The sequence below is a fragment of the Melanerpes formicivorus genome, unplaced genomic scaffold (assembly GCF_026170545.1).
Source record: "Melanerpes formicivorus ecotype bairdi unplaced genomic scaffold, bMelFor1.0.p_v2 SCAF_1, whole genome shotgun sequence".
NCBI lineage: Eukaryota > Metazoa > Chordata > Aves > Piciformes > Picidae > Melanerpes > Melanerpes formicivorus.
Window position 1 is genome coordinate 56,874,809 of NW_027142353.1, and position 20,004 is coordinate 56,894,812.

General features: G+C 45.0%; 1 protein-coding gene across 13 annotated transcripts in view; it reads right to left on the bottom strand.

The window, feature by feature from the left end:
* ZMYM2 (zinc finger MYM-type containing 2) overlaps nucleotides 1–17,260 on the bottom strand; it is a 101,989-nt gene extending 84,729 nt beyond the window's left edge. For 4 of the 13 annotated variants that reach the window (XM_068144411.1, XM_068144424.1, XM_068144403.1 and 1 more), the window contains exons 1-3: nucleotides 17,113–17,203; nucleotides 16,063–16,120; nucleotides 10,977–11,033 (exon numbers count right to left, since the gene is read on the bottom strand). The gene's annotated coding sequence lies outside the window, so the exon portion shown is untranslated. Of the gene's footprint in view, nucleotides 1–10,976; nucleotides 11,034–16,062; nucleotides 16,121–17,112 lie in introns of all 13 variants that reach the window. The other 9 variants (XM_068144393.1, XM_068144389.1, XM_068144381.1 and 6 more) reach the window with 6 other exon arrangements.
* Between the last annotated feature and the right edge of the window lie 2,744 nt (nucleotides 17,261–20,004).

The following is a 20,004-nucleotide window of genomic DNA, read 5'->3' on the forward strand; positions in this document are numbered from 1 at the left end:
TAAAGACTGTATGCTGCTACCAAGAAGCTCTCTAGCTTAATAGTATGCTGTAACAACTTGGTACAACTCAGGAATGTTCACTCCCTACACAACCAGATGCAAACTACATAGCGTGGCTGTCTTCAGGTATGAACCATCAACTGAATCCCAGTGGGTGACTGTCACAGTTCACACCGAAAGTAAACCACTCCAATCAAAATCACCTTTAAGTAGCTCCTTTACATTGTCACTGAGGTGGTCTAATAGCCCAACTATACCCACTTGCAAGAGCTTGAAAGTACTAGAAATGCAAAAACAGTTAAACATTTTTAAAGGGCTGCAACTTAAGCCAGCTCTAAACTAAATCTGAATGCTGCTAGTGCAGTTCAGTCTCACTTTGGGTAGTGAAAGTGTATACAGTGGACAGACTCCTTTTCAAGCAGAACTCCATGTTAGAAAAGGAGCTGGTAGGGCCTTTCTGAGCCATCAGATATAAAACACTTACCTCAACTAACCACTCAATAAAGCCATTTTTGTATGACACTGTCACTACAGACATTCAGCATTTTTTATTGGGTGGGGTATTTTGGAGTTTTCTTTGGACTGAGTTTCCTCCTTGTATTCTTTCTGAGGGATACCTAGTCATCAACCCTAGTATTTCGTGCTCAGGTGTGTGGTAGCTCATTTACTGGCAACTTCTACATCTGACTTTTTCCAAGTGTTTTAACACTTTTAAAGGCCTACAGACTCACTTTATTATGGTATCAGGTGGCACAGCTGCTTCTGCAACCAGACATATATCCTCACAAAAGTTCATCCAGTTGACTGAGACTTTCCTAATGGATCAGTTCCCCAAAACAAAAATCTCTGCAACAATGCTAACAGCTGTGGCCTGAACAAAATATGGGTTGTGCCACAGATCTGAACTTCAGCATAGAGATAATTTCAGCAGACAAGATAGTAGTGACAAGCCAATAGCCACAGACTGAACTGCATTACCCTGTATAGAACACTCCAAAATGCACATGCTAACTGACAAGGTAACAGTGACAGACTGAATATTAAAACAAGTGTATATCCATAGGTCACAATCAGTAGGTTACCTGAAACTTTCAAGACTTTAAACAAACAAAAAACCACTACGTTAAGGTTACAGTGATGCAACTATTTCACTAGTCTTTGCAGACAAACCATGACAGTAAGTTCAACATAAATACTTGCAAGCACATGATTTTAGACCAAGGTAAACATTCATAACATCAAAATAAAAGTCTCGAAATATTATACAACTATAAATATTAACCAAGACTGTGAATGACATTTAACATTAACCCATCAACATATTGTTGTTTTTTTTTCACAACATATTGTTGTTTTTTTCATTTAACAAGTCCAAGTGCCGAGTGCTGCACTTTGGCTATGGCAATCCCATGCAGAGCTACAGGCTGGGGTCGGAGTGGCTGGAGAGCTCCCAAACAGAGAGGGACCTGGGGGTGCTGATCGACAGCCGCCTGAATATGAGCCAACAGTGTGCCCAGGTGGCCAAGAGGGCCAATGGCATCCTGGCCTGCATCAGGAAGTGTGGCCAGCAGGAGCAGGGAAGTCATTGTGCCCCTGGACTCTGCATTGGTTAGGCTGCACCTTGAGTACTGTGTCCAGTTCTGGGCCCCTCAGTTTAAGAAGGACATCGAGACACTTGAATGTGTCCAGAGAAGGGCAACAAGGCTGGTGAGAGGCCTTCAACACAAGCCCTATGAGGAGAGGCTGAGGGAGCTGGGATTGTTTAGCCTGGAGAAGAGGAGGCTCAGGGGTGACCTCATTGCCCTCTACAACTACCTGAAGGGTGATTGTAGCCAGGAAGGGGTTGGTCTCTTCTCCCAGGCAACCAGCACCAGAATAAGGGGACACAGTCTCAAGCTGCACCAGGGGAGGTTTAGACTTGAGGTGAGGAGGAAGTTCTTCACCAAGTGAGTTGTTCATCATTGGAACGGGCTGCCCAGGGAGGTGGTGGAGTCACCGTCCCTGGAGGTGTTCAAGAGGAGATTAGACGTGGCACTTGGTGCCATGGTCTAGTCATGGGGTCTGTGTTGATAGGTTGGACTCTATGATCCTCGAGGTCTCTTCCAACCTTAGTTATACTGTGATAACACAGGTAAGAGCTTTCAGGAATGAGGTACTAAGTTTAAGTCCACAAATTTTACCTATCTATTGTCAAAGTTCCATCATTACAAAAGCCTGAGATCTCATTACTTCTGGAGTAGTGTCTCTAGGCTGAATGCATTTATTTCCCAGTAGGTTTGGAGCTGCTTTAAATTTTATTCTATTCCCAGATTTTCAAAGGAGTTGTACAGATTGAAGGAACCGGCTTACTAATGGTCACTATGTAACATCCAAGCTGTGTCTTGTCATGCGTTTCAGGAGATTTAAGATTAAATTGCACACAAAGACCTGTAATGCAGCAAAGACAGCAACTAAGAACACTAAAGAAGCACGATCTACATAGGGAAAGAAATACTTTGAGGCAGCTGAGTCAGTAAGTTTGGGGTTTATTCCAATGATGAACTACACACAAACTAAAGTTTACTGAAAACATGCTATCTTTCGTATCTCCTGAGCGTTTAAACTGCACTGCATCCACCAGTGTTTCACATCAATTCTGACATCGGATTTCCAGCTGATATTTCCAGGAACATCTGAATACCTTCACTTAACATAGCACCGTTGAGCAGATTGACCCAAGGGATAGGCTAAGAACTGCTCCCCTGTATGCAGGAAAACAGTAAAACTTCAGGGTCATCTCAAACTTTATTCTATTCAGGGTAAACCTTGAATGCAAGGATATCCACACCAAACACCACTTTCAAGATTACTCACAGGCAAATAAGCAGGACTTGGCATAGCAACCCACAGCAAATTGAAACCATGTTGACTACTATGTGTAAGTTTTAGGGCAGCGATACCAACACACCTGTCCTCCTTATACACAGACTTTCAGTGCATTTCATGGCTGTTTAATTATGAAAAGGTGCTGATCAGGAAGAATACAGCACCACTTCCAAGTCTTAAATGCCACTGTGTGTAATGTGGCAGACAGTAAATTTTAACTCTCTACTACAGCAGCAAAACGCTGCTTCAGGATATCCTTCACCATAAATGGAATAGAAAGTTGAAACAAGACAGAGAACCAAAGAACCCACAGAACAAGTTACATCTAAATGCTTATCTATTACTTATATCCAAATGCATATCTATTTCCAGGAAAGTAGGTAACACTAGACCACAGCAACAGACTTGAAAGATGACCTAAGTGGAATGGGAGCAGCACAGCAACAGTAGAGAAACAGTATGCTGAATATATGAAAATAAGGGTAAGTAAAAAAACCTGAAAAACTAACAGAAATAGTAGGAGGTGGATTTAATACATCCAAACTGTCATTTGATGTATCTTAACTTTGAAGAAAACTACATACTTTGAAAAAACTACATACTGAATGGCTAGATCAGAAGCAGACCTGAGAACTGTAAAATTATTTAGATGCCTGGACCAGGCGATGGAATACAGCCCACTGGTAAATGCCAGTGGGTCACAGCACATATATCAAAGCCACAGAATTCAAATCTATGAAGTCACTAGCTTTTGCTTGCATTCAAGAAATTAAATGGACATAGTAATACACCAAATGTCTAATCCTTTTAAAACAGCATTTAATTACAGGTTCTACAAAGTATGGTTGGAAGCAGTCCCTTGCAGATTTATTACAGCAAATGCTACAAATTTAGTATAGGCACTAATGAGAAAAGTCTCTGTAAAGTAAGCAATCATTCTATTTTTGTCTTTGATAAGAGAAGCAGAGTTGCAAAGGCTAGACCTGTATCACGATTATAGTGACTATACTAACCTGTAAGCACAAGCATCTGTATACAGAAGTAGCATGCAGCCTTCTTAGTTTGTAAAGCTACAAGAAATTGAAGGTACAGCAAATCACATATAAACCACAAATCTGAAAAAAAGACAGCCAGAGACAGGAAAGAGGAAGAGATCTCAGGTGCAAGAACAGATCTACTTGATCTAGCACACCATGCAGATATACCTCTCAGAAACAGACCACTTTACTAACTACAATAACACTGATTCTGTTAAGAAGTTAACCAGACCTGCAAAATACACTTTTTAGTAACAAATCAGTATATTTAAGGTAATGTTGAGGAGTAGCTTTTAAACTAGGTTTCACACATTTACATTTTATTAACAGTTTTTCATCAATAGCACAAATTCATAATTTTGATTTAATGGAATGTGGGGGTGGTGGGAGGGAAACAGTTCAAATTAGCTTACAACAAAGTACTGCCCATCAATACAGAGCATCCTCCTGGTCACTAAATGATACCAGACTTAGCCGAAACTCCGCAAGTTTCATTAACAGCTGACATTCAAAGGGATCTCTGGGTAACATCTTATCAAAACCACATCACAGAGCAGTGACAAATTAGAAATGAGATCCATCTTTGAAGTTAAAGTCAGCTTGTTAGGGCCATATCCAACAGAAATTTGAGTATCTGTACACATACAGATTTCCCTGCCTCTCTGGATGCCCTCTTCCAGTATTTGCTTATCTGAACTATACAGGATTTCCCTTGTTGCAACTTAGGCCCATTAGCTGGCATCCCATCAATGTGCATCTCTGAGAAGACCCTGGCTAAATTTTCCCCTATGCTTTCCTATTAGTTAGTTGAAGATGGCTGTAAGATGTTCCTCCAGCTTTCTCTTTAGACTGTACACACCCATCCCTCTCAGTTTTTCCTTCATTGTTACATGCTACAGCCCTCTAAACTGATGGCTCTCCACTGGGCTCACTCCGTTATATCAGTATTTTTATTACAACAGGGTCTATCCAAAACTAGACTAAACACTGTAGAGGGGGTCTCACAAATATCAAACAGTGGCAAACAATCTTTTCCCTCTTACTACTGGCTACAGTCTGGCTTAATTAAGCCCAGTGTTCTGTTTGCATTAACCTCTTATATGTTATCAGTGCCCAGTCTGTGCTATTACAGAATCACAGAATAGTAGAGGTCGGAAGGGACCTCCGGAAATCACCTGCTTCAACTCCCCTGCTAGCACAAGTATGCCTAGAATAAGTTGCACAGGAACATGTCCAGAGAAAAAGACTTCACAAGGTCTCTGGGCAGCCTGCTCCAGTGCTGTCACCCCCCAAAGAAGTTTCTCCTTACGTTTAAGTGAAACCTCCTGTGCTCTAGTTTCCACACTCTGGAAATGAAAACACTTTACTTAATCATCAACAAGGACTTTAAATGTTATTCTTCATAAATACTTCCTCTTATTTGGTTGCTTTGTTGGTTTTGTTTTGATCTTAAACTGGCATGCAGTCTGATTTGTGCATGTACAGCCCATGAAACAAGTAACTGCATTAATAACTGGTAACTGCCAAGTTTAACAGCCCACCCAGTTTGTCAAGGCTTCATTGCAGTTTATGTTTTTTAGTAATCACATAATTGCCTAGGTTGGAAAGAAACCTTTAAGATCAAGTCCAATCATTAGCCTAACGCTGACAAGTCCTTGACTAAACCATATCCCTAAGCACTGCATATACACAACTCTTAAGTACCTCCAAGGATGGGGACTCTACCACCTCCATGGGCAAGCCATTCCAATGCCTGAAAACCCTTTCAAAGAAGGAAGTCTTCCTAACAGGCAACCTAAACTTCTTTGGCACAACTTGAGGCCATTTCTTCTTGTTCTATCACTTGTTAGTTGGTTGAACAGACCAACCCCCAGGCACAATAAGGTCTCCCCAGAGCCTCCTTTTCTCCAAACTAAACCCCAGTTCTCTCAGGCACTCCTCATAAGACTTGTTCTTGAGGCCCTTCACCAGCTTTGTTGCCCCTCTTTGGGCACACTCTTGCACCTCAATGTCCTTCTTGCAGTGAGTGAGGGGCCGAAAACTGAATACAGGATTCAAGATGCAGCCTCACCGGTGCCACATACAGAGGTAAGATCACAATCCCACTCTTCCTGGTTTAATGCTTTTTAAATACTTTATATTTTTGCATGTGCTTAAAGGAAAAGCTGTTCTGCCATAGCTCCCAAATGAACAAGGAGGCTGCAGACAGACCATTTTCCTTGTCTTTAACAATAACTAACATCAACTATTAGTCTCAACCAGATTTTCATCCCTTGTAAGTACTCAAGTATTGGCTAAGAACATAGTATTTTTGGCCCAGTAAGGATAAATTTCTTCAACAAAATTTACCTGCAGTGTTTACCATTAAAAGCATTGAGTAATTCAGAAGAAGGAAAAAAAATCCAATTTAAGTATGTAGGTGAATACCATACTACACATAGGAAGGAAGCCCACACACACTATGACCAAGTACACAGCCAATGAAGCTACCACTGTAACAAAGGAAAGAAAATCTTAGCATTATAAACATAATCAGGTAACAAAGGAAGGTGGGGAAAAGAAAAAGGAACTACAAGGCAATTCAGGTTCTGAGCTAAGATTGTGAGGAAAGAATGGATATGGTTCACTCTGCTTGCTGACTGGGTGCAAGTTACATTATAGAACCAATACTCCAGTTTACCAAACTAGCTTTAAAAAGCAGAAGGTAGCTTTATTTCTAAACAATAAGATGCATATTGTATTTGCAATTCCACAACAACAAACCACATCTGGCCTAGGGCAGGACTACTGTGGTTTTGAATTCCTACTACTCTCTCCCACTTTCTCCAGCACAACTCTTCCTTTCTCTCTAGCTGCTTACAGCTCCTAACACCGAGTCCACCACAAGAGTTAACATGGTAGGAAGCTGAAATACAAAAACCAGAGCAAACACCCAACACCTACACAGCTCCCCCACAAATTTCATTGTGACGATTCCTAACTGCCAAAAAAGAACCATAAACTGCCAGGGCTGGTACAAGGAGACAACAACGACATCTCTAACCTAGGCTGGTTTAAACAGTCATGCAACCATTCATGCTTACTTGAATGTAACCCCACCAAACAGTATTTGTTCTAAGCCAATATTTTGTCTTTTAAGTCTAAATCTGCAAATGGAATAATCACCTGGAGAATATCAAGTGTATTCCACATCTTTAAGAAAAACCCCAAAAGCAAGAACCAAACCAACCAAAACACCCACAACTAAAACTATTTAGCTTTGCTAGTGGGAAGCTTTTCAAAGCCTCCTTTAACTTTTGCCTAAGAAGAAGAAAGTGATGCCTTGGAGAATTATTCCAACCCTTTCGTCAGCCCAACCCCCCTTTCGTCAGCCCAACCCCTGACAGGCTACTCAGCAGTCCCTATCTGAATTTGTATCATTTAGGCAATACACAGCACTTGGAAATTAAGCCTTTAATATTGTGAGGCAGTGGGGTGGGAAAAGCACCCTGTTACCTAGTATGTTATTGGGCATATAGCCTCTCCTAGACCAGGACTAAGTCACCCACTAATCTATTCTCTTTTAATTGAGGAACATACTGAGCTTCTAAAGTCTGTTAATAGAAAGCATGTTTTCCACTCCTTAGGTCATTCTCGTTAGTCTTCTCCAAACTCCCCAACTCTTTTTAATAATTAAGAAATGCTGAACTCTGTTCAGATCATAACTGCTGTACTACAAACTATATTAGTCAGACCAGTTCAGTATTTCTGTTTGTTAATTCTTCAGATAGAAGTATACAAACAATAGACAAAGAGTTACAATGGCAACAATTCCAACACGTATCCACCATTTGTGCCTGGTAAAAAACAACCAACCTTTGTTGCACCCTCCATTTTCTGTCACTTCTAAATTGCAATTATTTTATGTGCTACAGAGAGGACTTCTGGTGTTGGATGATAGGTTGGACACGATGATCTTGAAGGTCTCTTCCAACCTGGTCTGGTCTATTCTATTCTATTCTTACCTGGCCTTTCTGTGTACTACTTGGCTACTCTAATGAGGCACCATCACTAGAACAAAACCTCACCTTCTGGATAAACATATACAAAAAATAACACAACCAACCACCACAAACAAAAGGAAACAGACAACCCTCTCCAACCCCCCACCCCCTCACCCCAACCAATGCACACAGAAATACTGGTTATTAATTCAAAATAGGTCTGGTAAATTCTTCCAACTTAGTAAGAATTCTTAGACTAATGTAAGTTGGTATATTAATCATCAATTTGTGTCCATAATGATTCAATCATTTCAGGCATGACAGACTGCTGGGTTTTCCTCCCCCTTCCACATACATATACCCATAGGGCAAAAGGAAATGAAAAAATACACCAATACCACACCCATATATTGCAACTCTTATCACAGGCTGCCAGGAGCCAAAGTTACTCACCACAATATGCTAGCCACTGCACAGAGGAAGACTTTTCAAAGAGCTAACAACCTAAATATAATGGGATAACAGATGGACAGACAAAGAGGAGACTACAAGGAAACCGCACCACCATAAACAAATTAGAATTAGCTCTTGTCCTATGAATGGTGTGTTTGAGTTCCAAGGTGACAGGCATAGAGGTGGGTTTTGTCTTTAATAGGCTTTGTTTCCTAAAGTTAGCTTCTTTTGCATAACCAGGTTCCAAGTGCTTTAAAGGATGCACACAGGGAACATCTCCAGCCACCAGAAGCATCACAGGATCTTAAGTCCTTAACTGCCCATGATACCACTTTCTAAACAGCACTTAAACTCTCATTAACTACAACAATGTGTAATATCCTTCACAGCTGAACCCTAAAGATAAATAATTTTTTATGTTTATGGTTATAAAAGATGTAAAAAGACCAGACAGTTACAGCAGAACATGAGGAAAGTACTCTTGTTCAGGATTCTGAAACTGTACAGTAGGATCATTTTTGCAACAACCATGAGAAAAACTGTTAAAAGATACAGAGATGAAAGACAAGGTATGAGATTTAGTCATGTCATTGATCAGCAACTAAATAATGAGCCCTTAATTGTCTACCAAGAGACATCTTCCTGCATGGAAGATGGCTGCAGCCTGTTAGTAAAGCAGCTTGTGCTGTATCTAGAGCAAGGGCTGGACGATGGACTCTAACCAAAGATCACGACAATGCTCTCCACAAGTGACAGCAGGAAGAGTATTCCTTTAGGGGAGGAAGAATTGCCTTTGTAATAGTAGCCTGAGCTAAAGGTCAGACATCCACAGAGTCAGAAGCTCACACGCTGAGATTTAGCTAGCATAGGAGGCAGCAAGTTCAGAAGAGAGACTTGAAGATCATGCATACACAGATGATAGCTGAGTTTATGAATGAGATTAGCAAAATGGCTTTTAGAGAAATTTGATGTGGTACTAGGGACAAATGCCAAACTGAAGAGGTCTTAGAGGGATCTAAAGAAATGGAACTCCAGAAGGAACTAAGGTTTTCACCAAGGTGAAACTTTCAAGGAGTGGAAGTTAAAAAAAATAAAAAAATAAGACAGTTGAGTGGGGTTTTGTTTAAAGTTCAATACAGCTACATTGCACAGAAGAGCCTAAAGGAACACAGGATGTCAATATGCTTCCAACAAAAGCTGTTGGAGGAAAACAAACAGGTCCATGTTCCTAACAGTGACTATGAGCCATAACAGGCCTAAATTTGAACAGCATGCACACAGTTGTTCTATGGGATATGCCAAACTTTACCATCTTCTTCTAATGCCATCTTTCACAACAAAATAACTGAGGAAACTGCATGTAGAAACTCACACAAACTCTTCCATAACACCACTGTTCCCTCCTAATTTGAGCCAGCAGTGTGCCCAGGTGGCCAAGAGGGCCAATGGCATCCTGGCCTGCATTAGGAATAGTGCGGCCAGCAGGAGCAGGGAAGTCATTGGGCCCCTGGACTCCGCATTGGTTAGGCTGCACCTTGAGTCCTGTGTCCAGTTCTGGGCCCCTCAGTTTAGGAAGGACATCGAAACACTTGAACACGCCCAGAGAAGGGCAACGAGGCTGGAGAGAGGCCTTGAGCACAAGCCCTATGAGGAGAGGCTGAGGGAGCTGGGATTGTTTAGCCTGGAGAAGAGGAGGCTCAGGGGTGACCTCATTGCCCTCTACAACTACCTGAAAGGTGGTTGTAGCCAGGAAGGGGTTGGTCTCTTCTCCCAGGCAACCAGCACCAGAACAAGAGGATACAGTCTCAAGCTGCACTAGGGGAGGTTTAGGCTCGAGGTGAGGAGAAAGTTCTTCACCAAGCGAGTCATTTGTCATTGGAATGTGCTGCCCAGGGAGGTGGTGGAGTCACCATCCCTGGAGGCGTTCAAGAGGAGATAGGACGTGGCACTTGGTGCCATGGTCTAGTCATGAGGTCTGTGGTGAGAGGTTGGACTCGATGATCCTCGAGGTCTCTTCCAACCTTGGTGATACTGTGATACTGTAATTGATCCCTCTCTCTGATGGCCCCACAAGAGCCAGATGGGTGAACTACGGTGCAAGTATCTAAGCAGTTGCTCTCCTACCAATTAACAGAGTATGTGGCAAGTGCACATCACCACTTGGCAAAATGTATCAAACGAAAGGTAGAATTAAGATGATACCCTGCGCAACTTGTGTCAGTAAATACACATTAGGGACTATGCCTTGATAGACTTTAGTACAGCACTAGGTACATGAACCCAAGTATTAAGTCTTTAAGAAGCTACAGTGATACAAACTGAAGGATTCTCATAGTCTTGTAAGAGTTAAGCAAAAAGGTTTATGAACCTTAATGCATAGTTATGTAACAAAGTGCCTAACATTTATTTTTGGTAAAGCAGTAACGTATTCTTTGAGAGAAATGACACTATCCCGTCTGCAGAACAGGAATGCATGATTACATAGTCTCAACTCAGACATATATAAAGCAAACCAAAAAAAACACAACAATTCTCTTGGGCTTCTGACACTCGTTGTGGCTGGGAAGAGCACTGGTAACACCCAAGTACATTTCAACCAATTACTGCAGCTACTCCATTTGGAGTACTGAACACTTACTTCTGCACTCCTGCTTCAGGGATGAACCCTTATCATCCCCATCAGATTTTCCAGTGCCTGATGGTGAAAAGGACAGACAAAGAGGTTACCATTAAAACGGCTTCCAAAAGCTTGGAAGGACAGAGTGCTTAAGCATTAGGACAAACTGACAAATAGCAAATATCCTCCCAATGCAGAGCAGTTTAAAGATACATTGATGGCAATCATGTCACTGGAAATTCTCAGCTGATCACAAAACTGAATAACCTCTATCAATTTTTGTTGGACTAGCAAAACCTGAATCTGACACCTGTATTATAACTAGATTGAATTAATTTTATTCTGAGAGCAATCTGGTATTAAAAAAACCCAAACACCATCACTGACACATCAAATCCACGAGACATTTCAGGAGAAGGCATGAGAATTCCTCAATGGACAGTTATGATCTAATCTGTCTATATAAAGTACAGCCAGTGATCTCATCTACTCCAAGTGTTGATGTTCTCATCCATACAGACATATAAATGCATATGTAAATTGATTGTGTGAATCATGCTGAACTACAATGACACAGTTTCACAGAATATTTATTATCTTAAAATTAGTAATTTCTGGAAGCTCACAGAGGACAAACACCTTAAACTGCCGAAATTATTTAAGTATAATTAAGTGGCACTGAAATCCTAGAATCATTTAGATTGGAAAACACCTTTGAGATCTGGGTCCAACCACCTATCCAACACTGCCAAGTCCAGTACTAAATCCCATCCTTAAGTATCATATCTACAAGTCTTTTAATTACTTCCAGGGATGGCAACTCAACCACTTCCCTGGGCAGCCAGTTCAAATACTTAACAACTCTTTCCACATACAAAATCTAAGCTTCCCTGGGGCAATTTGAAGCCATTTCCTCTCTCCTATTGACTTGTTACTAGGGAGAAGCCACTGACACCTTACCACAACCTCCTTTCACACAGTTGTTCAGACTAAACAACCACATCTTCCTCAGGTGCTCTTCATCAGACTTGTTCTCTAGACCCTTCACCAACTTCATTGCTTTTCTCCAGACACACTTCAGTGAGGGGCTCAAAAATGAACACAGTATTTGAGCTGTGGCCTCATCAGTGCTGAGTTCAGAGGCACAATCACTTCCCCAGTCCCGCTGCTCACACTGTTTCTGTTACAAGCCAGGATGCTATTGGCCTTCTTAGCCACCTGGGTACATTGCTGCCTCATATTCAACCAAGTCAACCAGAGCAGCAATGAATGCTCCTCGGCCATCTCAGTGGGGATCCACATGGCAGCAAAGACACAAGACTTCTTAACGTACTAGAACCTGAGGACAGTTCCACAGAAATTCGGAGTTCTCCAAGAAAAGCGGCAGGATAAATAGCCCAACTGCAGTGCACCTACACAAATGCATGCAGCACGGGTGACAAACAGGAGGAGTTGGGAGCTATGATTGATATAAACTCAACAGTCACAAGCATTAACTGAAGAAGATGTACCACACAACAGCATTCCAGAAGCCTCACACTCCTCCCTTCTACCTAGAATGTATCTTAGAAGTACAAAACACTATCTGACAAATGCACAAATCTTAGGCCAAAGTTAAGAATTTTAGTATTAGCATCTAAATTGAGCAGATCATTCATATATCAAGATAGCATCTATTGCAAGCCATACTTGACAGCAGTACGTAGTGTAGCCTAAAGTGTGGAAGAAGAGCTATGTTTCCCCAGAACTCTAATGTTGCAGAAACCCAATTAACCTCCTCAACAATTTCAGTGGACAACAAAACTCCTGTATCATACAGAGCTTTATTCATCTCATGAGGCAACTACCACCTCGACTTTCTCAGAATGGACAGCTAACGAGCCTTTTGAGCTGTTCTAAAGTAATTTTCACTCCCTCACCACAGCCGGGCCGAGTTCATTGTGATTTGCATTGTACATGTCTTCTGGAAAAAAAAAAAAAAAAGAACAGTTCTCCATGAACAGTCAATTTTCCATCAGTAATAACACTTGATATCAATTTTTCACACAACTCCTCAGCTGGCTTTTGTTGCAGAATGTATCAACTGGTTGCACACTGAGACAAGACAAGACAACAACTACGGTAATACTGTATTTAGTCATGAAGACCGAAGTGAAAGCTACTGTAATCATGCAAGACTGTTCATGATGCTACTAAAAAATGGTAAGAAAGACAACAACCCCATGCAGTGCTACAGGCTGGGGTCAGAGTGGCTGGAGAGCGGCCAGGCAGAGAGGGACCTGGGGGTACTGGTCGATGGTAGGCTGAACATGAGCCTGCAGTGTGCCCAGGCAGCCAAGAGGGCCAATGGCATCCTGGCCTGCATCAGGAACAGTGTGGCCAGCAGGAGCAGGGAGGTCATTCTGCCCCTGTACTCAGCACTGGTTAGGCCACACCTCGAGTACTGTGTCCAGTTCTGGGCCCCTCAGTTTAGGAAGGATGCTGACTTGCTGGAACGAGTCCAGAGAAGAGCAACAAAGTTGGTGAGGGGCTTGGAACACAAGCCCTATGAGGAGAGACTGAGGGAGCTGGGGTTGCTCAGCCTGGAGAAGAGGAGATTCAGGGGTGACCTTATCACTCTCTACAACTACCTGAAGGGAGGTTGTAGACAGGCTGATGATGGTCTCTTCTCCCAGGCACCCAGTACCAGAACAAGAGGACACAGTCTCAGGCTGTGCCAGGGGAGGTTCAGGTTGGATGTTAGGAAGAAGTTCTATACAGAAAGAGTGATTGCCCATTGGAATGGGCTGCCCAAGGAGGTGGTGGAGTCGCTGTCATTGGAGGTGTTCAGGAGGAGACTTGATGGGGCGCTTGGTGCCATGGGTTAGCTGTTTGGGTGGGTTGGATTGGTTGATGGGTTGGACGCAATGATCTTGAAGGTCTCTTCCAACCTGGTTTGGTTTATTCTAATAAAGTTTATTCTAACAGCAAAATCTGAAAGAGGTTGCACCAGTTTTTGTCCTAGGTCCCTTTGTATACTTGAACAAGCTTTGTAGAAGACAAAGGAACTTGCTTTCACTTTTTCACTGGCGTTTGTACATTCTTGCTAATACAAATCCCTCTTAGGATATTATTCCAGGTTAAGCAACACTAGAATGCAATCACACTAATCCTCTTTGATCCCAAATATAACTAATATAAAGCAAATTTATTAGATGTTTTAATAAAAGAATGTCTTAATTAGACTAAGTTAACCAGTTTAGCAAATAGTGTCCCACCATCACTTTTAGTTCACCAATTGTGGTTGAGTTTGGTGACCTCACAGCAGTAAACACAGATTATATTCCCACATACAACAGTATGGTCTAGCACATTATTTTTTACCTATAAACATGTGCTACAGAGAAGGCTGTACCACCACCATCACAGTTGGAGGAAGACAGTGTGGCATCTACTAGGATACTTCTGTGCAAGATGTTAGTGTAATTCACAAACAGCTGGCAACTGCATATTGAGGTTTACTGAATCTTAGCTATACAGCTGTTCTTGGCATCTCATCTTTTCTTAGGCAGTCTCATAAACCCACAGTAATTTTTTCAAACCAGCTCAAGTACACATCATCATTTTGCACTCCCAACACAACACCCTCCCTCTTTACAAAGCATTATTTGCCTTGATCACTCTTCGAAGCAACTTTAACATGAAGCATCAGAATAGCTGTTAGTCTGGAATGTATGTTAGTCTGGAAACCAGAAGTGAAATTAGATGGTACCCTTACATCCAAGACACTGTAAGAGTCAAAAAATCCTTCCAATTAAATTTTGAAATGATAGCAATAAGTCAAGGTTTGGAACAGGCTACTTTGCTAATAACAGGGCATATGAACTCCCTGCACTTTCTGTGAGGTTGGCAAATCTAGCATCTCAGAATAAATCTAAATCTGACACCTTCCACCAAAGCAATTAGGTTTTGCAGAGAGCCACTTCTTCATTCTTTGTGTACAAGCCATCAAAAAGTGACAAAGAAAGTTGCAAGCTACGCAAATGCGGGAAGTATAGTGCCTAGAATAGCAATGGAGGGGAAAAGAAGAAAACCAGTATGTCAGGATACAAGTGGCGGGGAAGACTGCAACACACGAGTCTCTCCTGTGCCAAGCGAAGAACCCAGAGCGCAAGCCAGGCGCTGCCTTTTTGTTTTGTTCTCCGGCTGCACGTTACCCACCAGACCTGCGGGGCCGCTGCGCTCCCCGTGGCGGCCTCTAGCGGCCACGACCCGCGTCCGCATCCCAGCTCCAAGGCTCCCCAAGCCCATACCGCCTTCCTTCTCACCCTGCCATTCCCAAAGCCTTCCTGCAGCCAAAACCCCTATTACTAAAAGACGCACAATCCAGAGCCAAATTACGTCCCAAATCCTACGGACGCGCTGGTAATCAGCCCCTCCTTAATTAACCCAACAGAGATCATAACCTGCTCTGAAAAATCTCACACAGATGAAACACCAAAATCGCCCACTATTAAAACTGTGGGTTTCCCCAGTGACCTCCAGGTTTTTTGGAGCAAGGGGCAAAGCAAACGGCCCAGAAGCGCCACCAAGGCACACTAATTGGAAATCTGTGGGCATAAAAAAACCTCTCTGAATACACAAAGGAGAGATGCTTGAGTATGCTCCATGAATTACTGGGTTATTTTAAACCTTTCACTCCTCTTCTTAGCTAGAAGGCATACAGGCCATGGATTGGAGAAACATGGGGGAAAATTGAAGACGGCTAAAGATGTCTCGTCAGATTTTAATACACGCTCCAGAACTCTAGAGGGCACCCGAAATATGCCCTCGCCCTCCCTACAGGGCCGGGTAACGTGAGCAGCGGCAGCAGCCCGTCGTCTGCTTGCCGGAGTTGGTATTGCAGGAGCGACGTCTGCAGCAGCAGCGCCCACCCCGAGGAGGCGCCGCCTCACAGCCATTACTGGGGCTTCGCCCCAGGGCAGCAGCTGCTGGACCCAGGAATTTCCCCACCCAATCCTTAAGGCCCCTCCTTCTACCCCTGCCCTCCGAGAATATAGGGGGGTGGGTCAAGCCCTCCTCAAGCAGATCTAGCAGAGGCAGAAACAAATACATAAACAGCACTCACAATGGAGCTCCCTCTCCTTGTTGGTCTCTGCCAAGGCTGCACCAAACTGGGCCGGAGCCTAAGGAAAAGACAGGGGGTTAACGTGGGGCAGCGAGAAGCAGGCAGCGCCCCCAGGCAGCATTTCCTTTGCCTGCCAGGGCAGGTAACGCCTGCATCACCCATCACTTCCCTTTAATCCCAACCCATTAAATAAATGAATAAATACAAATTGCCCTCCTCAGGGGCAGTGGGGTACTCCTCAAGCAAAGCCACACCGCCTGCCCCCGACTGGAGAAGCGGACGACAGGAAGCTGCCCCAGGAATAACGCCTCCTCTGCTCGAGTGCGGGGGGAAAGGTAGCAGCGGCACCCATGGCGGGTGCAAACATTACCTGCTAACTTGCCTTAAGCAGCCCTGAACCAGCGCCCCGAGGGGTGGCGAGGCCCTGAGCGGCGGCGGCTCAGCGCCGGGCGAGAGCCTCGGCCTCTCGCACGCTCTCACAGCAGTTGCCCCCGGCCTCGGGCTTGCCCCCCTGCAGTCGGCCAGCAGCACTGCCGCCTCCTGTCCGCCATTAGAGAGACCCAGCCAAACAATACGGGAGCGGAGCAGCGACGGCGGCAGGATCCGCGGAGCGCCGGGCAGGAGAGGGAGGCACCCGCGGGAGGGGGGGGGGACGAGGGCGGTGGGTGGGGGAGGCACTGGGGCAGAACAACAGTCGAGGGCCCGGTAGGGAAGGCAAGGAGGGAGTTAAAATAGGAGGCGCTAAAACAGACCCGGCCCTTCCCCCAAATGCCCCTGTCTCCCCCCACCCTGGGTTGTCCCCGGGCGCCCCCGTTTACCCCGGCCGCCCACCTTCGCGCCACGATGGTTAAGCGTGGGGCTGCCCCCGGCGGTGCCCGCGCCCCCTCTGCCGCCGCGCGAGGTGGCGGCGCGGCAACAACGACACCGTGGGGTACTTAGCCCGGGTAGACCAAAGACGCGGCGGCTACTCTTCCATCCCCGCCCTGGGGGCAGTTCCGCGCCGCCAAACGGCCGCCAGCCCGCCCCCGAGGTGCAGCACCCCAACCTTACCCGAATCCCCACCGCTCGTAGGCAGGGATAGCACCCCACCTTCCCACCCCCCGCCTCGCCGCTGGGGACGCACACACTCTGCGCTACTCCTCCGGCGTCTCAACTCTAACTCGGTCCAGTCCCGGGCGAAGCGCAGCTGCTGGCGAAGGGGAGGAGGAACCGGGCCAAGCGAGCTCCGGGGAGATCCGCCTTCCTGCCCCGCCATTGGCTACCCCAGAGGGCGGGCTCTCGCGCTGGGCTAGCGGAGTGGGTGGTCCTCCCATCTATCAGAGCCGCCCGCAGCCGGTTGACCCTATAAACTGCCAATCTTCCTCCTGGCCATGCCTGGGGTTCTTCCCACTGAGATCCATCAGGTCTAAGGAACCCGGATTGTTGCCCACCGGTTCCTTACCCCTGTCCGAGGGCTGCACGCCTTGCACAGCGCGTAGACGGCAGCAACTTGCAGAAGTTGGTCTTGCTGTGTGTTGAGTCGGGTCGGCCACCAGCCAGGAGGTTGCGCTTACTATTTCAGCCTTGCGCTCAGTCCCTGTGGGCGCTACAGCCCTCGCTGTGGGGCGCGAGCTCATCTCCCTCTGCGCCCCCCGCCGCCCAGCAATAGAGCTGGCAGGTCTCCTCCGAGACGTGTCCACTTGCTCCTTTTCCCCAGCGGGGCTTTGAACCTGGGGCCATTTCCATGAGGGACAGAGAATAGATAATATGGAAGCGCTCCCACAAGGGAAAGGGAGAGAGCTGATGTATCCCAATGAGGGTGCTTCCTGCGCAGGCTGCCCCCCCGAGCTGCGCCTGCTTGCGGCCCTCGCACGCCCTCCTACCCCCACCCGCTGCGTGGGAGGGCGCCATATCAGGCACCGACATGGCTCCTGGAGGAGCTAGTGGTGGTGGTGGCAGTGGTAGTGGTGGCGTCCTCCATTTTGTCGGAAGCTGCTGCGGGGAGCTTGGGACCAATTTGAACCAACGTGAGGCGCAGCGGGGCGTCCATTTGAAGCGCCTCTGCCTGGTTCCCGCGGGAAGAGGAACCGGGTTGTCCCCCGGCAATGCCGAAGAGTGGGGAGGAGCGCTCCGGCCAGTGACGGCGGCCAGGCGCTAAGAGCCAAGCTCTCCGAGCCAAGCTCTCCGCCCGCCCTCCCCCAAAATGGAGGATGCGCACTTCGCTTGCGCGGCTCCTTCCCGGCGCGCTGGCCATGGCATTCACGCCCGCTCCTTCGAGGACCTTGGGAACCCTGATTCCCATCTTGCGTACTGGTCCTGCCCTGCCCCATTTAGTCATCTTCCTCTGCTCAGAGGAGGGAGAGAAGGGGAGTAAATAACCCACCCTGCCTCTTCTAGCTAGTATCAATTCGTGTCCACCACGCGGAGCAGTATTCCTTGGGGAGAGCCTCTTGCATGCGCAAGGAGCCGGGTTCAAGCCGCTGGCGCCATTTCCAGCCGGGAGCCTCCCGCGGGAGCAGCCGCTGTTGAAAGCTGTTGAAATTTCAACACTGAGTCTCTTATGCTCATCAGATCAGCTGGTTCAAGACCATTTGCTTTCCTAGCCTTGAACGTCTTTTTGGTTGGTAAAAGTCATAATCATGTTAAGTCATCATCCACATTACGTGCTTTTCAACCTTTATAGTTCCGTGTCTCAGGAAGACATCTGTTCTGCAACAGGACTTGTCCACGAGTGTTTATGTTCTGGTGAAGTTCAGAAATTCAAGAGGACCTAAGCACCTGCTTTTGAAAACTTCGATGCAGCCAGAGATAGGTAACAGAAAATCAGTGTTTTTCTAATTTAGAATACATTAAGTGAAACTTATTACTCTGACTAGTCATTTAAAACGTAACCAGAGTGCGCCTTCCTCTTAGCGCTGCCCAAGCAATAGATATTAACTGTTACCCAGGACTTACATATGTAGCAATGTGCCAACAGACCATTTTCGTTAATGCTTTAGTTTATACCATTCAAACACATTTTAATGGTTTTGCTTGCAATTTTGGAACCGTACTGAAATGTATTTATATATAAAACTCGACAACTCCAGAGAACTGCTGTGCCCCTGTAGACATGTAACTCTTTCTTAATTCTTCTGTTCAAACGTAGAGAAAAATAATGGCATTGACAGGTTGGACTTGATGATCTCTGAGGTCTTTTCCAACCTTATTGCTTCTATGATTCCATATACCATGTTTTTTTTCCATTATTTTTTCAACTGGCACCAGGAGCAAGAAGGAAAATGTTCAGCCACCTATGTAAATTCCTCTTCATCTGTAAAGCCATTTGTAACTCAGATTACTTTAAAGAATAATCCTGATAGAGTAATTCTTTTTTATGGTTTGAAAGAGTTAGCATTAGCTCAAACACTAAGCAGTAAAATCCTTTGATGAACACCAGAGTTCTGAAACAGATGTATTTATAGGCTACACACCATTGCTTTCATGGGCAGGCCTGATGTCAGCAACTTTACTTAAAAATGTCAACTGGCAGTAGATAAATTCAACAAAGCTGAACCAACAGTATGCTCAGTGACTTACAAGAAGAGTGACATCCTTCTGTCACAGAGTAAAATTGTCTCAAAAAAGCAGTCAACTGGATTTGAACTGAGAAGGACTAGTCTGTTGTATTTTAAAGAGTTTATGTCTGCACAGGAATTGAGGTTACCTACTTCTATCAGCCATATTTATCTATGTTAAAGAATAGTGGCATTTAAATCAAAGTTAGAAGGAAGCATATTCCTTTGAGTGAAGAACTTGTTCAGCCTGAACAGTGTTCAGGTTTACATTAATCTAACTAACTGGGTGTTTAGAACATAGTTCTGAAGAGCAAAGATGAAATACTCAATCAACATATCTGTGTCTGCATAGATTTAACACTTGGAAAGTAGAGGTTCATGAAGCCCTTTAGAGCAAAGTTTATTA